The sequence below is a fragment of the Poecilia reticulata genome, chromosome 22 (assembly GCF_904066995.2).
Source record: "Poecilia reticulata chromosome 22, P_reticulata-male-v2, whole genome shotgun sequence".
Taxonomy (NCBI): Eukaryota; Metazoa; Chordata; class Actinopteri; order Cyprinodontiformes; family Poeciliidae; genus Poecilia; species Poecilia reticulata.
The window spans coordinates 20,871,177-20,890,879 of NC_088851.1; positions in this window are offsets into that span (position 1 = coordinate 20,871,177).

The window sequence follows — 19,703 nt, forward strand, 5'->3', positions numbered from 1 at the left end:
TGCAGCTGGATGACAGTGTAGAGAATTCCCTTCGCTTCTTTCATAGCATTTACCCTGACAGCAAAAGTTTAACACAAACCTGTAAACCTGGTTTGGGGTCTTTTTCCTCCAACAGCTCAGTACCAGTGTGGGGTTGGGTGATGATTTGGTGATGAAAATGAGTCACACGTTCCTTTCAAACTTCCATGTTATTGGCTGAAACCTATAGCAGCAGTGTTTGACTACAGTAAAGTCCAGTATTTTAATTACCACACTCTGAAACAGCTCAGGATTACTCCATAAACAAGCAAAATTCAAATGCAAAGCTTACCATGTTAAAACCTTTGAGACTGATATTTAAAGCATGGGCTGATTTCTTCATTAAATCAACGAGTATGTTTAGCAAAAACTTAGTCCCTATTTTCTAGAAACTTTATGGTTTTTAAGGTGTTTTTACGTTTGTGTTTTGGTGGATTGTTTGCGGTTTTGCTGTGCTGCATCACACATATTCAAAGACCCAACCTGAGATCTATGAATCTGTAAAGACTGGGGTTCGAAGGTGAGCTGTTTTACAGTGTGCCCATGAGATTTCATAGAGACCCTACAAGCCATGGAGTTTGGCAGAACATGACTTTAATAAAAGGTTTTCTCTTTTCTGTTGGTCCTATCTTCTGAAGCAACAGTTCTGCTCGCTCTCTGTCTTTTTTTTTGCAAAACATTGAGTCAACAGTTGTGAGCAAAATAGTGGATCGGGCGGTGTCAGGTTTCTTACTTAAAAAAAAAAATCACAGATCTGTGTTGTTACTGACAGGGTGAAGAGTTGGGATGACGGGCGATGTTCAGTACAGACCATCACTCTGTTCTTTTGTTATCCCTGATCAAGAGGCAACACATGTCAGGCTTTTGAAACGGCTCCTGGAGCATGACCTTAGAGGCCACGGTCCTGCACTGCGCCGCCGGAGCAGAGGCAGCTGCAACTGACTGACGCAGACGAAAAAAGAAAATAAAAAGACAGGCAAAATGTTCTTAATGCAGGTGTTTAAAAGCGGAGACACTGCCCCATTAAAAATATATTTTTTTAGAATCTAGGGTATGCTGCTGTAATTTTTTATTATTTTGAAGATTCGCTATTGTGGCGCTCTCTCAAACTTCATATATGAAGACAGATTTCTGAAGTTACTCCTTCTATTCAAGATCAGAGATTAAGACATGGGCTGTAAAACATGTTTTCAGGTCATTTTTTTTCATTCTGATCTATTTCTTTCTTTAACTTTAGATGTTTTTAATATCTTTTTTCACAACCTGTAAATCACACTCCTGAAAATTGGACAGTTGCTGCTGAAAGAAAAAGTCAAATCAAGACAGACATGACTATGTATGCTGCACGGATGAAGCTGCCAGCACTCTCACCCTGGTAACAGCAACATCAATAGAGCAGAGGGGATATTATCCTACCCCAGGCAGAGGTTACTCGGGAATTAATGAACTTTCAGTCGGACTTCTTATCCCATCGTATTGACGGGATGAAGTCAGAAACCTCACCGGTCCCAGCTACAAGAACAGAGACGGAGAGTTTCCTGGAATGAAAAAGCCTTGCCTCTTATCTCTGAGACAGGTTGTAAGAAGGGCCGGTGAACAAGGCAGAGGGCACACACACATAATCACACACACACACAAATCCCCAAGAGTGAGAGTGCTCGGCACGCCAGACCATGCTGAGTAAAACACTCGGCTCAGGTCAGATAAAACCAGTCGGAGATGAATTGCTCTAACTGTTGAATGGCTGCTGTATGTTTGTGTGGAAAAAAGAAAAAAAGGTTTGTTGTGACATATTTTTAACTTGAAATTCACAACAGTTTTCTTAAGCTACACTAAAGGAAGATTTTCATGCTTCAAAGTCAGTTAGTCCTTTGTTTTTTTGAGAGTCACTCTTTCACTCACCAAGTCAAATACAAATTCAACTCTTCTTTTGTTAGAACTTGCGAGTGACGGAGTTAAAGAGCTACCAGAAACCTGGTTAAGTTGAAATTGGGCAGATTTATGCTCTTTGAAAGCTTTGGAAAAACATGTAATCCTGGATTCTCAGCACCTCTACAGACTTGTTGTTTTTTGGTAGCTCACCATGTAAAATGTTGACATTTCTTTAATGAATTAGTGTTTGACCCTTCCCAAAAAAAACTGAGCCTATCAACCTGATCTACAGTCGGAAATTTGACTTTGGTGATTAACTGGGGTGGCTGTCAAGAGAAAACTCACCTGAGGAAGAAGCACCTGTTCATACTTAAAATACATGTCAGTGTTGTATTTCATCTGTATTATGAGTTTTAAGAGAGAAAAGTTAAATGCATCGAAAAAGCTTATACGGACAAATGAAAGAGGTAATATCGTCACTAATTGTCTTTTTTTTTTTTTTGCTTCTTAATAAAGGAGATGATTATAGTAGTCCTGTCCAGCCTATTTCTGAAAATGTTGCCACAGTAAGTGTTGAAAGTAGTGAAAACGCTGCCTTTTCATTTTAGTACACTTGACACATTCACATAAAGAAACTTTAAAGGGTGTTTTCACTGTAAATTATTGATAAGCAATGGAGCTTTGAACAGAGCTGGCTTTTTCTCCCATCACAATCCCATTGTAATTAATGTGTCATTTTATTTACCGTTTCTAAATCATGATATATTACTACCAAAAAGTCGTTTAAATGTTGTAAAAAGGATTGGAAACATTTTATTTGCAATGCGTTGCATCATGATCCACTGCCTGCCATGTGAAAAGTTAAAGTAGAGTTACAAAATTTTGTCTATGAAATACTTGATACAACATTTTTTCCATGGTATTGCAAAATAAAGACTTTGCTTCTGACTTTTGAGAAGAGCAAAATTTTTTTTTTCTTCTTTGGTTTTCAGTTAAAGAAAATGATGGAGGAGAGAGAGCCCGGTGCATGTTATGTGATCCGTTGCCTGCTGCTGAGATATTATGACTTTTTGAATGAATAAATTAGCACACAGAAGACACCAAATCCATCCCTTTGTGATTAAAGAAACTCCATCAGATTCCTCACTTTCTTATTAGAAGGGAGTGTTGAACAGGAAATGGCATTTTTTTGGGGGGGGGGGTTTGCCTTGCTTTCTCATGCACACACACACGCATACGCGCACACACACAATGCCCCCATCCATTTATTCCAACATATTTCTCCGGGGCGCTGTTGCTGTTCTGTCTGAGGCTGCACAAAGATTAGCCCTCTGCTGCGATTAAAAAAAGACCAAGTAAAAGAGAGAAAAGGGTAATCATACTTCCATTCTTGAGTCATTTCTGAAAAGAGAATTCCCTCTAATTCTCCACATAATAATGGGTTTATAGCCTTTATTTGCAACTGGATGGGTTGGCCTTAATTACAGTCATTGGAGACCCTTCTTTGGGCTTTTGTAATCTTCGACATATCAGCGCTTGATGAGATTACTGTTTAATAGGTGGTAATATTTTCAGTTTGCAAAACGTGATTATCCTTTGTTCATCATTTTCAATACAAGACGGCCGTTTGTGATTTCCACCAACGCTGAAATTGAGTGGTAATGAACTCGCATTTTAATATCCACATTTAAGTAACTGCAACAATACATGTTTTATGTTTCTGTGCTTCAGATAGCGCATTATATGTTTCAGACCGCCAGTGAAGAGGTTTTAATGCAAGTGAAGAACAGATGGGGGCGCTGATCATGCGAATTATAAATATGAGACAGGATATAGACATGCTGAACAAGCTGCTCAGATTAGGAGATTATTAATTGAAATTTACTACCAAATAAAATAACATTAATTAATAAAAACAAAGAATAAATGTAATTTGGGGGCACTCATTGATAATCGTCAGCTTTAATCTCTAACAAAAGGTAAGGCCACAGAAACAAAAGCTTCATTTTCTCATCCTCTTTATTTCCTAATTTCATTTACCTTTTCCATTTTCTCTTGTTATGCAGCTTCTGTCTACGATGCAGAATTATTCAAATCCCACCTTCCAATGGTGTTACTCTCAGTCCCTGTGGGATCACGGTCATGGATCTGTGTGTGTGCGTCGGGGTGTGTGTGTGTGTGTGTGTGTGGTCTTGTATTTGATGCATTGTAAGGACCATTTTCCTAACACATACTACATTGTGTGGACCGACTGCTCCTCATGGGGCCCTAAGAACATAGTTTGTTTCAGAAACAGAAGAAGTGCTGATTTTGGATTATGGGTTAGATTTATAACCAATGTGTGAATTGAGTTTAGGTAAGGTTAAGTGTTAGACATGTACTGGCAATGGTTAGGTGTGGGGTCAGGGTTAGGCTAGAGAAATGAATGAAAAATGAATGGAAGTCAATGGAAAGTCCTTGTGAAGATAGAAATACATACTATAAGTGTGTGTGTGTGTGTGTGTGTGTGTATCCTGCAAGTCCACCTTGAAGCTGTTCTCACTGTCTCATCCTCAGAGCTGAAGGGAGGTGGAGGAAGAGGAAAGCCTTCATCCTTCCTCCCTCTGAGGTTTCCTCCGTCTGCATAAGAAGTAGAAATGTTTCTGCTCCTCCTGAGCCAAAACAGGTCACTTTACAAAAACCGTGAGAGCAAACATTGATCCTTGGCTAAGAAAATTATTTTTTCATAAGACTAAAGACAATTTGATTTTAAATGTTTCAAAATATGAAATTCAGGATAAAGTTTATACAAGTTAACTTAATAGGAAAGCTTTACAATCTGACCAGTAAAACTTAAAGTTAATGTCTGAGAAAGACCAGAAGGAAACTGATACCATTTAGGCCAAAGACAGATAGGAAAAACAAAAAGTCTGAATGTGTAAAAGAACTGAAATTCACTGAAAAAGCATCCAAAGTCCAAGTCAATAGACAATCTTTAAAGGCCACCAGAAAGCTCAGATAACTATTGTTGAAGGCCATTCCTGGGTTACTTCATGCTCCATACAGTCAGAGAACACTTTGGCATTTTTGGGATTTTCTCTGTCATCTCATTATTGTACAAATTCACAGCTGGCATTTGCAAATATTTTTCATTATTCACGGCATTTTAAGCATATTACTGGAAAATGTTGATGTGACCAACCAAGAACTCCTATTCAACGATTGATACATCTACTTCATAGGTTTTCAAAAGCAATCCTTTGTGCAACTCTGCTCAAAGTGTCAATCGGTATACGAGTGGAGACGGAGAGAAGTAATGTGCTGCCCATACCCATACAGATGATCACTTCTGGTTCCAATAGATGAGTTTAAGAGGAGCAGGCAGATCGATCAGGACTGCACCACGAACCATGAGCCAAGACGTGATGACATTACCTGTGGCTTAGTGCAGTTTATATAATTTCCATGCAGTGCAGTCAGGTAGTGTGATGTTAAAGTGCAATTTGCACCAAGAGTCAAGTTTTCCAATTTTTTCTTTTACTTAATTGAATCTTAAAATCAGGTAAAATTTGATCAGATTTGATCTGATTCTCTTGCAGAGGACCAATAGAGCCCAGCAGTCGTCTTTGTCCTTTTTAATTCAGAGCAGCCGCTTGTTCTCTCTCTTTTATATTCGGCAGCAGCTCCCTGAAAGCTGTCAGCTGGCTGCGGTTTGGATGGGACGTTTCCAGTTTGGCCGCAATCTCCTCTCTCTGTGGTCAGCATTTACGATGAAAACAGAATGTATGAATCAAAGAAACAAATGGATTTTAATTAATTGTCCACACAAAGGCCAAAGCCCCCCGCTGTGGTTAGTTTTTTTTGTTTTCTTTCTTTTTTCATTTCTCTTACTGTCTGTGCTGGGCACCACTTCAGGGAGGCTCTGAGTGCTCCACAGCCGGCCGGCCAGCCAAGGCCGCGCAGAGTCCCACAGCGTGCCAATCCCACAATCCACTCGGCTCAATTAGGTTTGTCTTCGTCTCTCCACCTCTCTCACCCATACAGCAGTGGTGAGGGACTCAAAGCTGCCACTCATTAAGATAAACTGTGCCAAGCTCGGAACTGCTCACTGCCAAAGCTTTAGTGGCTGTGTATGATGAGAAATCAGAGTGTGAGCCCATTGCAGTGATTTCCAGAGGTTTTCCGAGGAGGAGTCCGGCTGTGTTCAGCAATTTTCCAACCTCTCCAGCTACAGAATGTGGAAGGTTTTCAGCATGTTTATCAATTATTCTTCAAAGAGCTTATTTTTTAGTTCATGCCTTTTTAGAAAAACTTGACTTCTAAATTGTCAGTTCAGGGATTGGGTTCAGATTTAAAACAAACCTTTCTGCAGCTGCAACTTAGCAGAATAGTCGTAGTCTATCCTGGACCAAATCTGAACTTTAAGATGAAAAGATGGAAAAGAAATAAAACTAGATATTAAGAAATGTGGATTGTTTTAGGGTTAGGGTTTGACCCAAAAGGTTGCTTCCTGTTAAAGTATTTCCTTTCCGCTGTTGCCACATGCATGCACAGTGTAAGGAATTGCTAGTCGACAATACAAATGGCAGAGATTCCTTTTTATAGGTACCTTCTTTAAACATTGGTTTAGTAAAGTGACTTGACTGCATGGTATTATAATTGGAATGTATTTCACTGAATAAAATGTCTATCATTGGATTGAAGCAGTTATTTCTGTCTTGAGATAACATTTGCTGTGAATTGGCACTATGTCAATAAACTAAATCAAACTGAACTGACTGACTGATTTTCTCACTGTACAAAATCCCTCTTGTTAAAAAAAGCCTGAGGTTAGTTAACTTCCTCCATTCATTCCCAACTCAGAAGTATTTTTTAATCTGTCCAATCCCATTCCAGTGGATTAGCACCTTTTAAAAAAAATCTTATTGGTGCTTAGATATATTCAAACAGTTTTAGTTCAGTCAAATTTGGATGGAAGTCTAAGTTATGACTCAGGTTTTCAGTTTTGGAAAAAAAAGAAAAAAGGGAGGTTTCACTGCATAACATTAAATTGAACAAAACGCATTGAGTGGCTGTAACCCAATACTACATTTAGCACTTCAGTGAGCTCCATATTGATGGGCCTTATGTTTGAACACGTCCAACAATACACATTAAATAAATCCAGTTTAAGCTCATTAAAACATCATTCCTCTTTGCTTAGATTTATCCCAAAGAGGGTTTGTTTACTTGCTATATGAAGTGTACTCATGGTTTGTATACAACCCAGATCACAGGTTTATGTGGATGCTTAACATAGCTGTGTGTCTGTGTGTGGGTGGTGTCGTGTGGCGAGCTGTAAGTGTGTCAGTGGGGTGCACGGCAGATAAAACAGTCCAACTCCATCATTACACACCAGATTCCCTTTTTCACAAGACGCCGAGCCTCCATGAATATTTCATTCTGTGATATCTGGGCCAATTAGGTGCTCATAGACGCCCACACCTTACACTCATCTGCCATATTTAGGACACACACAGGCACCCTAACACCTTTCTATATTTGCTACCCCAACATCTCTCTCTGTTCTTTTATCCGAGCTGGAACCTTTTAAGGGTCTTATGCTGAGAAAAGACACACATGATTATAACCGAATTCACCGTGTCGGATGGAAGTGTTTCTGAGCTGCAGGTCAACAGCAGCGAAGAAGGGAAATTAGGCAAAGAATTACACAGAAGCAGAAATAATATTTTTGCTTTTATGACAAAGATGAGAGCAAGTTTGAAAGCTTTCATTTAATATTCTGCTTTATAAGTTCTCTGAAGATAAAGATGATGCGAGCTTAAAACATATTTTCCTCTATTTTACTCCCAACTGGTGCACATCAGTGGTACACATCAGCTGAAATGCAACTTAAACAAGCGTCCCTTTGTAAAGTGCAGACACAAACAAAACATATTTAATAAATCGGAATCAGAGCCAAAAGATCTTAAATTAAACACGATTAGAGATGGAGCTAACGTATTTCCATGGGATGATGTTAATTCTTAGTTCCTTCTGCTTGCAAATATACCGCAGATGTTTACCATTGTTGCTTTGAGCAGAAAAGGTGCGATGGTTTGAAATAATTGTTTGTCCGCTTCGGTGTAGCCCTCTGATATCGATCTTACTTTTCAACACAAGCTTCAGAAAATAACACCACTTACAACAAACAAAAATGCAAAAAATGCAAATTGAATTGGGAGAGCATTGCACAAGAAGCGTTTTCTGAAAAGACGGGACTACATGTGATGTTTGACCGTAGATAAAAAACAACACTTCCCTAAAGACCTTTGCACGAATGGCCTTTGGGGACTGACTGGTCGGTGTAAAGCACCCTTTCCATTAGCTGCTGTACACAAGTTGATCATTCACTCCCCCACTGGAGTTTTGAGTGAACCCCAATGCTTTTTATTAATTATTTTTTTATTAAAATCTTCACTGTATTTTTTCTTTTTTTATTGAACCATTCTGTATCTGGAAAAATTAGTACCATGAAGTATTAATAGAGGTAATAGCATAATTATTCATCACAAAGACTCAGCAAAGCAGAGGAGAGGGAGGTGGTGACTGTCTTGGGGAAATTTAGGGATCTTTTAATTAAACACAAAATCTTTTTAAAGCAACTACAAACACTGGTAATTTATTTCTTACAAAGCAGTGTTGTGATATTTAAAAAGACAAACAGCTTTTGCAGTGTGAATTGAATGCAGAACTTTTTGTGAATGAATTATCAGCGGCTGAATTAGAATTAGGGTCGTGTGTGTTTGCTTGTTAGACAGCATGTAGGAATTAGAAGCCCGGTAGATTATTTAATGAGCAAGTAGGAAAATCCGAATTATGTTTATTTTCTAACAGCTTGGAAGCAGCTCTTTTGGTTCCTGATCATGTTGCTGTTTCACATAAATATGATAAAATCATTGGTTTATATTTGCAGTGCATCTGATTAAGTCGGACCTTGACCTTTCTAAACATGGATCCTTCATGGTTTGGACTGATGTTTAAGCCCAAAGTCAGTGCCATATGTTTTTTCTTTTTTTCTTTTTTTCTTATCTTGTTTCTTGTGTTGCAGCATCCTGGTTAAATATCCACATGAATTTCAGAACCTATCCTTGGGAGATTATTGTTCAATGTTTTTCACAGTTTCAAACGGGTAGTAATCACAATTTGTTTGCAAAGCCAAAAAAACTGTCAGCTCGGCATGCAGATTTCCCAGCAGGCCTCCAACAATCTTTCTAACCAAAATTACACCTTTATCCATCCTCTTCCACCTGCATCCCACTTCACCACTTTTATGTGCTTTCTTCGTATCCCCAAATCTCTTTTTATTGAGCTTTTATCAAGGCTTTTATCATGTTTCACGGAAAAGGGAGTGGGAGTATTTCCCCTCCTTTTTTGCAATGTTGCCCATTTACAGTGGAGAATTGGCGCAATTTCCGATCTCTCCAGTATTCTTTCTTGACAGTCACATTAGCATGTCATTACTGGGGCTTTCTCTGCCCTCCCAGTGGATCTGAAGCTCCAAGGACCATCCACTACTCAAGAGCGACAAAGGGCACCAGCTGCATCCACTTCTCATCCACCTCTTTTCTCTGTTCATCACTGTCTTTTTTTTCCACCATTCCATGGCTGGCCTGACTTAAAGACATCCAGACATTCTCTGTAGGTTTGGACTTGGCCAACAGCCGAGACTCTGGCAACGTGGCATCTGACAGAGAAATTGTTGTTTTTCAGTTTACATCCAAGCCTTTCTGCTTCTTGTTTTTGGTGTGAAATGATATCCCAACAATATATGTGATTAGGCTCATTCAGCTGAGAAGTATTTAACCGCTGATAATGTTGTAATTGGCATGGCTTGGAATGGGGAAGGCAGACCTCCCTGACTCTGTGATCATTCAGTTTGCTTTTCCAGAACAGGTTTGGGACCATTAAACGGACTCAGCCAGAACAGATAGACATGTTTGGGGATGTGTGCGCCAACTCATAATGAATGGAATATAGTGGGGCTCCCAGAAGGCCCATGTGACTGTAGCATCCTTCATTTGGGACTACTGGAACCATCTAAAAGCCAATGAAACATTGGCCCTTTACCCATCTCCCCCCATTATTTGCAGTGCTGTAAAAGTGGTTCATGACATCCTTTCAAAACCCCTTTAAAATCCCATCAGACCTTGGCAAATCAAGTTCCAGCGTGACTTTTCTGCAAAACCTTTGAAATCCAATCAAAGTAGCCCTCAAAATCTAACATAGTCAAACCTTCAACAGATAAAAAAGAATCCTCAAGAGGGCCTATTGCAATGGTTTCTTAAAGTGACATGTGGTAACCATTGCTAACAATACGTTACTGTATTTCACATTCAAAAACATAGTAAAAAAATGCCAAAATCTAAGTATTACAAATAAAGTTTTATATGAGCAAATATCACTTTTTACCATTTTAAATTGAATATTTCATGCAACTCTGTCCAAGTGCTGAAAATTAAAAATCTGTAATGAATAAAATCTTTGCGGCCCATAGATTTAACAAAAATGTAACCGATTCCACACATGAGGCTTCATAATGCGCTCCAGGAAGTCTTAATAAAAATCCAAACACTGGCCTTGTCTATTGTTCTCTGAAAAGAGATGGAACATAATCAAAGAAACTACTTATCAAAAGTGTCTGAATAAAACGGGAGATGAGGAAAAAGACAGCTTTACTCTGCTGCACTGTCGGACAACCTGATCGTCATTGGAGCCACTCATAATTCCCCTTGTACTAAGTCCCATTGTTGAAACCTTTCAGCCCAACGATGGACCGGATTAAAGCTCAGAGAGAAAATCCATCTCTTCTTAACCAGTCTGACCAGTCACATCTTCATGTGTTGGGTATGTCACATAGCAAATCCTGGGTCGGGGGACCTTATAATCGACTTTTTAATCCTTAATCCCTAATGTGTCCAATTTCATAACCTGGCTGCCCTGCCATGTTACAGGAGGCTGATGAGATCAGTGTTGAAGTTAGACATTGACTGAGGAATTCACTTTCTTTTGAGCACTTTGGGAGCTTCTGTTGTCTGCCATGTGCAATTCTCCTGCTTCTCTGCCAGCTCTACTGGCTCCCACATTACCTGTATAAATGAAATTCCAATTTAACAAATATTTGAGATTCATATTTCTTCATTGCTAAACTCGGTAGCTCAAGTCACATCAACCAAAAGTAGACGTATTAATTTTTCTTTTTTTTTTTTTAATGATGAGCTTTTGGAAAAAAAAATGTAACCTGCAACAACTGATTGCAGAATATTTGAGCCGAAAGTATGATCATTTTCTGACCCAAACCAGATGGCTGACTTCGAACTGTAAAACTGTATAGTTACTGCATTTTTTTTCCAAAGAGAGAATTAAAAAAGACATTGTGCATGCTGTAGAGTTTCTATGGTAAAAACACAATACCATGTGAAATAAGACAGCAGATTACAAGAAAAGTTTATTTGCATGTAACTGATGAACTCTAAAAGAAAAAACTGAAATCTGTTTACTTACGACTAAATCCTAGTGTCAGTTTGCTACAAGTAAGATTTTACATTTACTGCTTCTCTTTACCATCTTAAACAAGATTTTCACACATTTAATACAATGTGGGATTTGCCAAGAAAAGAGCAAATAAATCATAAGGACAAAAAGAAAACCATACAACTTTCCTAAATTTTGGTGTAGTCTATAAATTCCGCCATATTTATTGAGTGAGTGTGCCAGGGTCTGTAAAATCACTTTTGTTTAAAATCATTGTAGACAGGAAATTAGCTTTGAGTAAAAGTGAAAAACTTTGCCTAATATTTATTTATTTTTTTATTTAATTTGTCAAAAATCTTGTTGTAAAAAATTGCACTATTCTTAAATTTGGGCCTTTTGCCTAACAAAAATAATTCCAGACTGAAAATTGCGCTCAGGTCACACTCTATAATTTTGTATTTAGAAGAACTAGATTCTGTCATTTAGATTAGCAAGAGACAATTACTAAATAAAAGTGTATATAGTAAAAGTTTTTGAAGTCCAACTTATGAAACGGCAAAGTAACAAAATCCAACTACAGTGGGGACACAGACAGAAACAGAAGACAACTTGACAAAGGTACTTACAAAAAAAGACCAAACCGGGGCAGAATATACACAGGGGAGAGTATATATATAAATATGTACACAAAAGTCCTTCACAACATGACACTCACTGCAGCTGCTTGAACAAAGCACATTTTGAATCATCTGACGACGATGTGAAAGGCTTTGAACATAAATGCTCCAGTAAAACAAGAGTCTTCCTTTTTATTTTAGCTCCTCCTTCACCACGTCCGAGTGGAGCTACAACCTCATTACTGCATACAAGGAATTGATTTGTTTGTCTTTCACCTGCTAACACCCTATTATTACTTAATAATAAGACAACAAAGATATGTCAACTTTTAGACTTATCCACACTCCCTGAATATCTTTATTCACTTTTATCCATTGCCTTGGTAAAGGGTGACTGAAAGTCACAGTTCAGCTCACCTGCAGAAGGAAACTCTCCTGAAGTAAGGCCCTTGATTGGAGCCTGCTGATGTATACCTTGCTAAATGTAAAGTGGGCCCCATAATTACTGCTTGGAGACGCCACAGTGCTGTTGAGATACGATGGGATGGATATCGGTTATCCGATGAAAGCAGCGGACATGAACTTGTTTATCTCGCTGCTGGTGACGAAGGAAAGAGGAAAAGTTTCAAGCTTCGCTGCTCATTGTGGGCCAGTGAGATAGAGGCAGAGACACGGCAAAACAAAAGGCAGCCAGAGAAATTTGCATGGTGCTCAATTATACATTAGCGAACATCACTTGGCAATCTGTTCATATCAATTTAATTGGATTTTAATACTGCCTGTGATCTTGTTTCCTAATTAACAGCAGCGGCTGGCAATAAAGCAGAAGCATGCACCCAGCAACACCTTTGATCCAGGCCATATGGACTTGCTCGGAGCTCATTGGTAGGGGGAGAGAAAAATATCAGTCACCTAAATATGGGCCTATGACAAGCCAGTGGATATGTGTGTGTGTGTGTGGGTGTGTGTGTGCGTGTGTGTGTGATGTTGGCCCTTGTTTTTGTTGGGTCTTCTGTGTGTCCATGCATGTGTGAATGCATGTTTTTCTCACATCATGTTTGCATCTTCTGCTTCCTGTCTGTGTGTGTGTGTGTGTGTGTGTGTGTATATATGCATGCACACAAGTGTATCCGTTTGTCGGACATGCCTGTTTGTGTGCGTGGAAGCGTGCACGCCTTCCAGGGGGTGGAGGGATCAGCGCAGCCCCCAGATGGCGGATATCGCTCCTGCCTTGCGCCTTCATTGATTAATTTCTTCCCTGATTGGTTGTGATTACTGATAAATAAAACATGATCTGGGGATCAGATGCAAATCAGCTCGGGATGGGGTGGGAGAGAGGGGCTGTTGATTGCTTTCTGAAATCTGTGTATTTCTTGCCCCGCTGCCCTCGACTCTGGAGTCGAGGGCAAGAAAAGGGCACATCTTGTTTTTTTTTTGTTTTTTTTTATTGCAGGCCGACATGCTAACTCAGCCTCTTTGATCAAGTTCATCACATCTGATTCCTGACTGTCACAGTTACCTTTCTCAACTATGAAGTTCATCCAAAAAATATTTTAGTCGGCAACCCTAATAGTCTGCTGCACCCTTCCAGAGCACAGATCAATGAGGAAGTTTAATATAGTTAATCTTGCTGAATATTTTTGACTTCCCTGCTGAAATTGTTTGTCAGTTCAGTTTTTTCGGGACCACATTTAAGTCAGGCAAACAGTTTGAAGACAATTCAACGTGTTTCCACCAGCAGCAGTGAGGAAAGGTAAACCAGAGAGTTACAGAAACAACAAAACATATCAGAATGTAATATATTAATGAGAGCAGACTTATAAATAAACAAATGAGTTGGCAAGAAAAGTAATGGACAACTTAAAATGACTACCACAAAAATCATTTTGTGTTTTCCTTAAATTGTATTTTACTGTTTCACTTGGTTCTAGGGGTAGTGTATTTTCCCTCCTTTTAAGTTTTTTTAGGTCATGTAAAGGTTTTAACCTTTTAAAGAGCATGTTGCTTAGAAACTACAGCTTTTTTGACGGGATAAAACGGGTAGAGTTCCTTCAGGTGATAAAAGTACATATTCCTTATTTTCGGTTTATGGAAACATTACAAAAACATTTTTTAGACTAGAAAAAACATTATTTCAGCCCTCATTTATAAAAATATTGAACTTATTTCAAAACAGCAAAAGTTTGGATTATGTAGTGACGTACTGGCCACTTTTCTCACTCAGCATTCAACTCTATATTCTCAATTTATCCATTATTTCATAAAGAAGTGCTTCTTGACCCAGGGAAATTAACTTTTTGTGCAACTTTTCTGAATTTTGCACAGAATGTTCCTCTTACTCAGTGTCTCGACGTTTACTTTTAGTTTCTCTGTTCCCAGTTGAGTCATTGATACTATTATTTGCTACCATTCTCTTTGAAACAGGTGTCATGGTAACCGACTGTTATTGGTCTTTGATTGTTCTTAAAACAGTGACGAAAAAAAAGGAAGTCCACCTTTAATTCTGACAGATTACAATTCACACACTTGACTTGGTAGAGATACATTATTCTACTTTAAGCACAAAGTACTACATCAAGCAAAAGCAAAAATACTTTAAGTAGAAAGTATTTGAATTAGCTACAGTTACAACTGTTTTTTTATTACTATTTTACTGTGAATTTTTTACTGTGAAATGCAGATAGTCAAATTACGTTTCCAGGGAGAGTTATCACAATGTCCTCCAGAAAGAGGGCAGGTCAACACAAAGTCTGCATTCAGCTAACAACACCAACAGATTTAGCAGTCTTCAGTAAGCTTCATCCTCGTTCGAAAATCTGGTTGTTTCTGTGAAGAATGCTAATTTATAATTAGACAGATTTTCTAAATCTAGGAAAGTGACAAAAAGAGAGAGGGGTGTGTGTGGGGAGATTATTGACTTATTTACCAAAATAAACAATGCAGGTCTGTGGTTAAATCATCTTGGGCTAAAATCAGCTTGTGGGAATTAGATGAACAGCATCAGTTAGACAGCAGACGGTTGGTGAGTTTATACACACACTACGCTGCTCTAAAGGAAAAAAAAACAACTAAATTTGCACTAAAAGATGTTGAGCTTGATCAAATTCTAGAGATATTGTGTCAAATAAAAGGTACATGACAAATTTCTCTCTTGCCCAATCCAGATGGTTTGCTGCAATAATTTCTATTCTGTTTGATTCATCTGCAGCGAACGCTCAATTTCCCTATGCAAAGTTTACAGGTTCAACTTGACATTATTACCCCAGTTTTGAGGAGGCCTCTTTATTCAAAGTCAATTAAATGGCAAAGGAATGCTGCGCGGATTTATAAAAGGAGAACTGCGTTTGAGAGGGGAGAAAGGGAGGATTTCAGAAGCAAACAAAGCCTTTTACAAGAGGTGAGAATTTCAAAAGATAATGCATAAATCTACATCTAAATCTGAAATCACTCCCTCAAAATGCCAAATCTCTGAACATCCATCCATCAGTTCTCATCTAGAGACACAAGGGCATTTTACATTATAAACAGGATCATTTTAGAGGATCTTTAAACATGGATTTGAATTCAAATGCACAGGGGCAGGTGAAGATCAAGTAGCCCCTGCTTCTGGATAAAACTCTGGTTTGACCTAAAGAACAATTTAAAGGTAAAGGTTATGAACAAATATCTGAAGTGAATAGTACTAGATAATAAAAAATCCTAATTTGTTCTCACTTTTATGAGAAATATGCCTCTGAAGAAGAAATATGTATATATTTTTTTCTTTATTCCTGTTGATTAAAATATCAGGGAAAAAAAGGATTCAGAGAAGATTTAAAGACTGTATACTGGCAAATTCTGACTATATATGCAAAAGACAAAAGAATAAATAAATAAAGCAAGATGAAGCATCGACAAATATTCTTTAAAAATGTAAAGAACAACACATTATTGGTGAGGACTGTGCAAGTATGTGTGCATGAGACTCATTGGATTAAAGGGCTATTGTGCGGAGGTAGAAGCCCCGGGGCTTTCATTTGGGGACGACTTAGGGTCTTTTCTTTGCAAATTAAATTATTTTCCTCAACTGGTATGTGAGATTTTCATAAGCACACAGTTTCCTCTCTATCAACCATGAGCAGCTCCATCTTTCTGTTTGCTGTGTAGAAGCAGTGTAATCACATGTATAGCTATAACTCTGCCTTTTGGAATCGCTCCATAAAAGCGTGCATCTTCCAAGAGGAAATGGGAAATATCTCTGCTTTTTATCGACATGTAGATTAGAATATACTGAACGTCTCAGCCCACAGACGGATCCAGCATTTTTTTTTTTATCAGGATCCCATGTAACTAAGACTCGATGGATGCAAATAAAAATAAAAATAAAAATAAAAAATGCCGTCGGTGGTGCAGCTCCAATTCGGCAAAGTTTCATTATTTTTAAAAAACTGGATATTTTTACACTAAATTACAAGTACTGACCGCAAATAAAGCTTAATTACTTTGACATGTGTGATCTCAAACAAATATTGTTTTCTAACCAAAACTATCAAGATTTGATGCCAAAACCACCAATCAAACGTCAACTTAAAACGAAATGATTGCTCCTGTATCAAACAAAAATAGGATCTGAATTACACAACTGTTCCAGAAACACTCCAAACCCTAACTGCTGTAGAGAAATCATGAGTTTTAGCTGTTCAGCTATCTCCCTTTCCTCTGCATTAAAATTCAGAAACATTCCTTTTGTAAATGAATGTGACCTTTTACCGTTTGTGTGTGATAAAAAAGAGAGTTTAACTTAATTTTGTCTCTACTATGTTGTCACAAAAGAGCTGTAGCATCACCTTTGTTTACTTTTGCTTGAATGTTAGTGTGAAATATGACAGACTCATGGATGGCAAATTTAGCTCTTTAATCACAGAAGATGACCTACAACGCTTCTCAATTACTCTCATTGCAACTTACTCTGAGTTGAACGAGCTCCAGGCAACAGATTGCTTAGTAGAGATTTGATTTTTGAAGTAAAACAACACTCTGGGTAGGTGGACCCAAACTCAAGAGTTTCTTTATCACCATCCATCCATTCATCCCTTCTTATCCGTGCATGGTTGCAGGGGAGTTGGTACATGTCTGCAAAGGTCATTGGCAAGAAGTGGACCTGGTCAAGCCACCTGCCCATCACTGGAAAACATAAAGATGTAGAACAAATAATTACGGATGTAAACAGCAAACAAAAGCATGTGAACTATTATTTGAAGAAAATTTTAAAAGAAAATATCTAAGCCCTTTATATAATTAGATACACTGTAGCAAACATAAAAAATAAAAAAGTATATAAAGCACAACTTTAGTCTCTTTTATATGTGGTACTTTGTGCAGTCGTCAACACTCAACCTGGCTTTGGCGCTGTTTAGCTTGCAGGTTGTTCCAGAGTCTTTGGTTATTGCACTGAGGCATTGTTCTGATGTACAGCAGATGGAGGAAAAATGGCTCTGCTAATGTTGTCAGTAAACAAGGCGGTAAATCAGCCAGGCAGCCGTCGCAGCAGGATTGAGTCTGAGAGCAGAGGCGTGTGGACTTGGAGGCTTGACGTGAGCGCGGTACTTTGAGCAGCGGCGCTGATAAGGACGGCCGAGTGTGCAGCTGGTTTACTCTGCTGACAGAGAGAGTGCGAGGCAGACAGGCGGCTGCAGATAGAAGCTTATTCTGGCTGCTGTTGGGCTCCTGGACGGGTCCGTACATTTGTGTGTATTTGCTGGCTTTTGGGAGTGAATATCGGCCTCTTCGTTTTTGACAGGGCCTGTCCGTTGACGAGGGATCCTTTTCTCATTAAGCCCCCTCTCCCTAATCCTCTGCCTCGTTTGAAACCCGGTCCACACCTCTTCTCCGTCAGTGAGGGAAAAAAAAAAAAGAAAAGCTATTTGTTAGAAGATGCTCCGGCTCTTTCTGCCTTTGCTCTCCGTCTCTTCTATCCACCTTTCGGCCCCCTCCTTCCCTCCTTTCTCTTTATCAATGAATATACCACTCCTGACACTAAAGACTTAACATCAAATGAGCTTGGAAATCCATTTTCACACTTTTGGCTGCCCATTCCAAAGCTTTGTATATTTTTTTTTTTCTATTTCATAGGAGGCGAACGGAGTGTGGCTCACAGACACAGTTGCCTTTGTTCGTCTGCCCTCTGGCCCTCAGTGCCCAGGCTGCCGGTACCACCGGGAGACGGCTAGAGGAGATCAAACGGGCTGCAGCGAAGAGCGCCGGTACCTGGCCCCAAAAGATGCCCCCTGGCTCTCACAATTAAATCAGCCAGCTCGTAAAAAAAGAAAAAAAAAAAAAATCCTGGTACCGTCAATCAAAATAATTTACCCAGGCACGGTTGCTTTCTTAAAGGCGCACCGCTGCTTTCCTGACGGGGCCTGTCCACTTAATTTCAAAGCTCTTTATTCAAATCAGGGCTGAGGAGGAAGTGCCGGCAAGCACCGCAACCAGTATTCTTATCCTCTAGCCTCCAGTTGTCTTCAAAAATAATGTGGGGGAGGAGGAGGGGGACGAAGGGAAAGAGATAGGAGAAAGAAAAGAGGAGCCCGGTGAGGCAGCGTGTCATTTGAATAATACGCTGGACACTTTCAATCTCCCAGAACATAAGAGGAAGGTTTTAATGCACAGGGTGCAGGAAGCACACACAGTGCCCCCGGATGCCTCAGTGGAGAGCTGTTGGAAAAAAACGTGTGCTGAAGTCAGATGGAGGTTAAACTCAAAAGTTGGGCTGACCAAAGAGGTGGGCTGAATGTAAAACCAACATTGCTGGCTTCTCTGTGTTTTCTCTGTGTTGAATAAGCCAATCGTACCCAGACGAAAACACCTCTTGACACATCTTGTCACGCAGCGAGAAAAAGAAACGGACACCAAATAGATAAATGGAAGCATACCGGTGGATTCTGGTTGTGTTTCTTTTCTTTTCCTTTTTTTTTTTTTTTTTTTACCAAAACAGACATTATTCATAAAGGATCTTCATTTCATATTTACAGGCTCCCTTATAAGTTGCACAAATCATTAAAAACCCCAGGTGCCGGTGTATTTCTCCAGTGGATCAACACAAGACTGGAACAAGGACACATGACACAAAGAACAACACGCATCAAATGGCAATTTAACTTTCAGTTAAACTTATATGCAATGTTTTGAACACAGTACCCAAAGAAAAACTAAGAAATCATGGGGAACTACACACGGAAAGGCCATGGTTGGGTTTCAAATGCAAAACTTTCTTGCTGGAGTTCAACAGTGTCAACAACTGTGATTCCGAAATTTAAAAAATATGATTTCAAACCTTTTGCACACACATTTTTTTGTTTCAGAACAGTTTTACTTAAGCTTTTTTTTTTTTTTTCTTTTGTCCATTGGTTTAAGCAAATAAAAGAAAAGTAGAAACATGGTTGCTGGAATTTGTCATTGAAAAAGACAAGTTAAGCCTCAGACCAGTTCTGGCAAGATTGCATTAACAGTATGCTACACAGCTACAGTAAGTCCATATGCAGATTGCTGAGACTAGAGTGGAGGTTGTGGGTAGAATGGACTTTAGCACAAAGTTTAAAAAAAGGCTGCTATTGAGAACTCTGTTAAAATCAACCGAAAAGCTACAACATCCAGTGACAAATACCCACAGTTATAGTGAATAGACAGTAATTATTCATGAGCCATTGTGTGTTCATAAGAGATTGC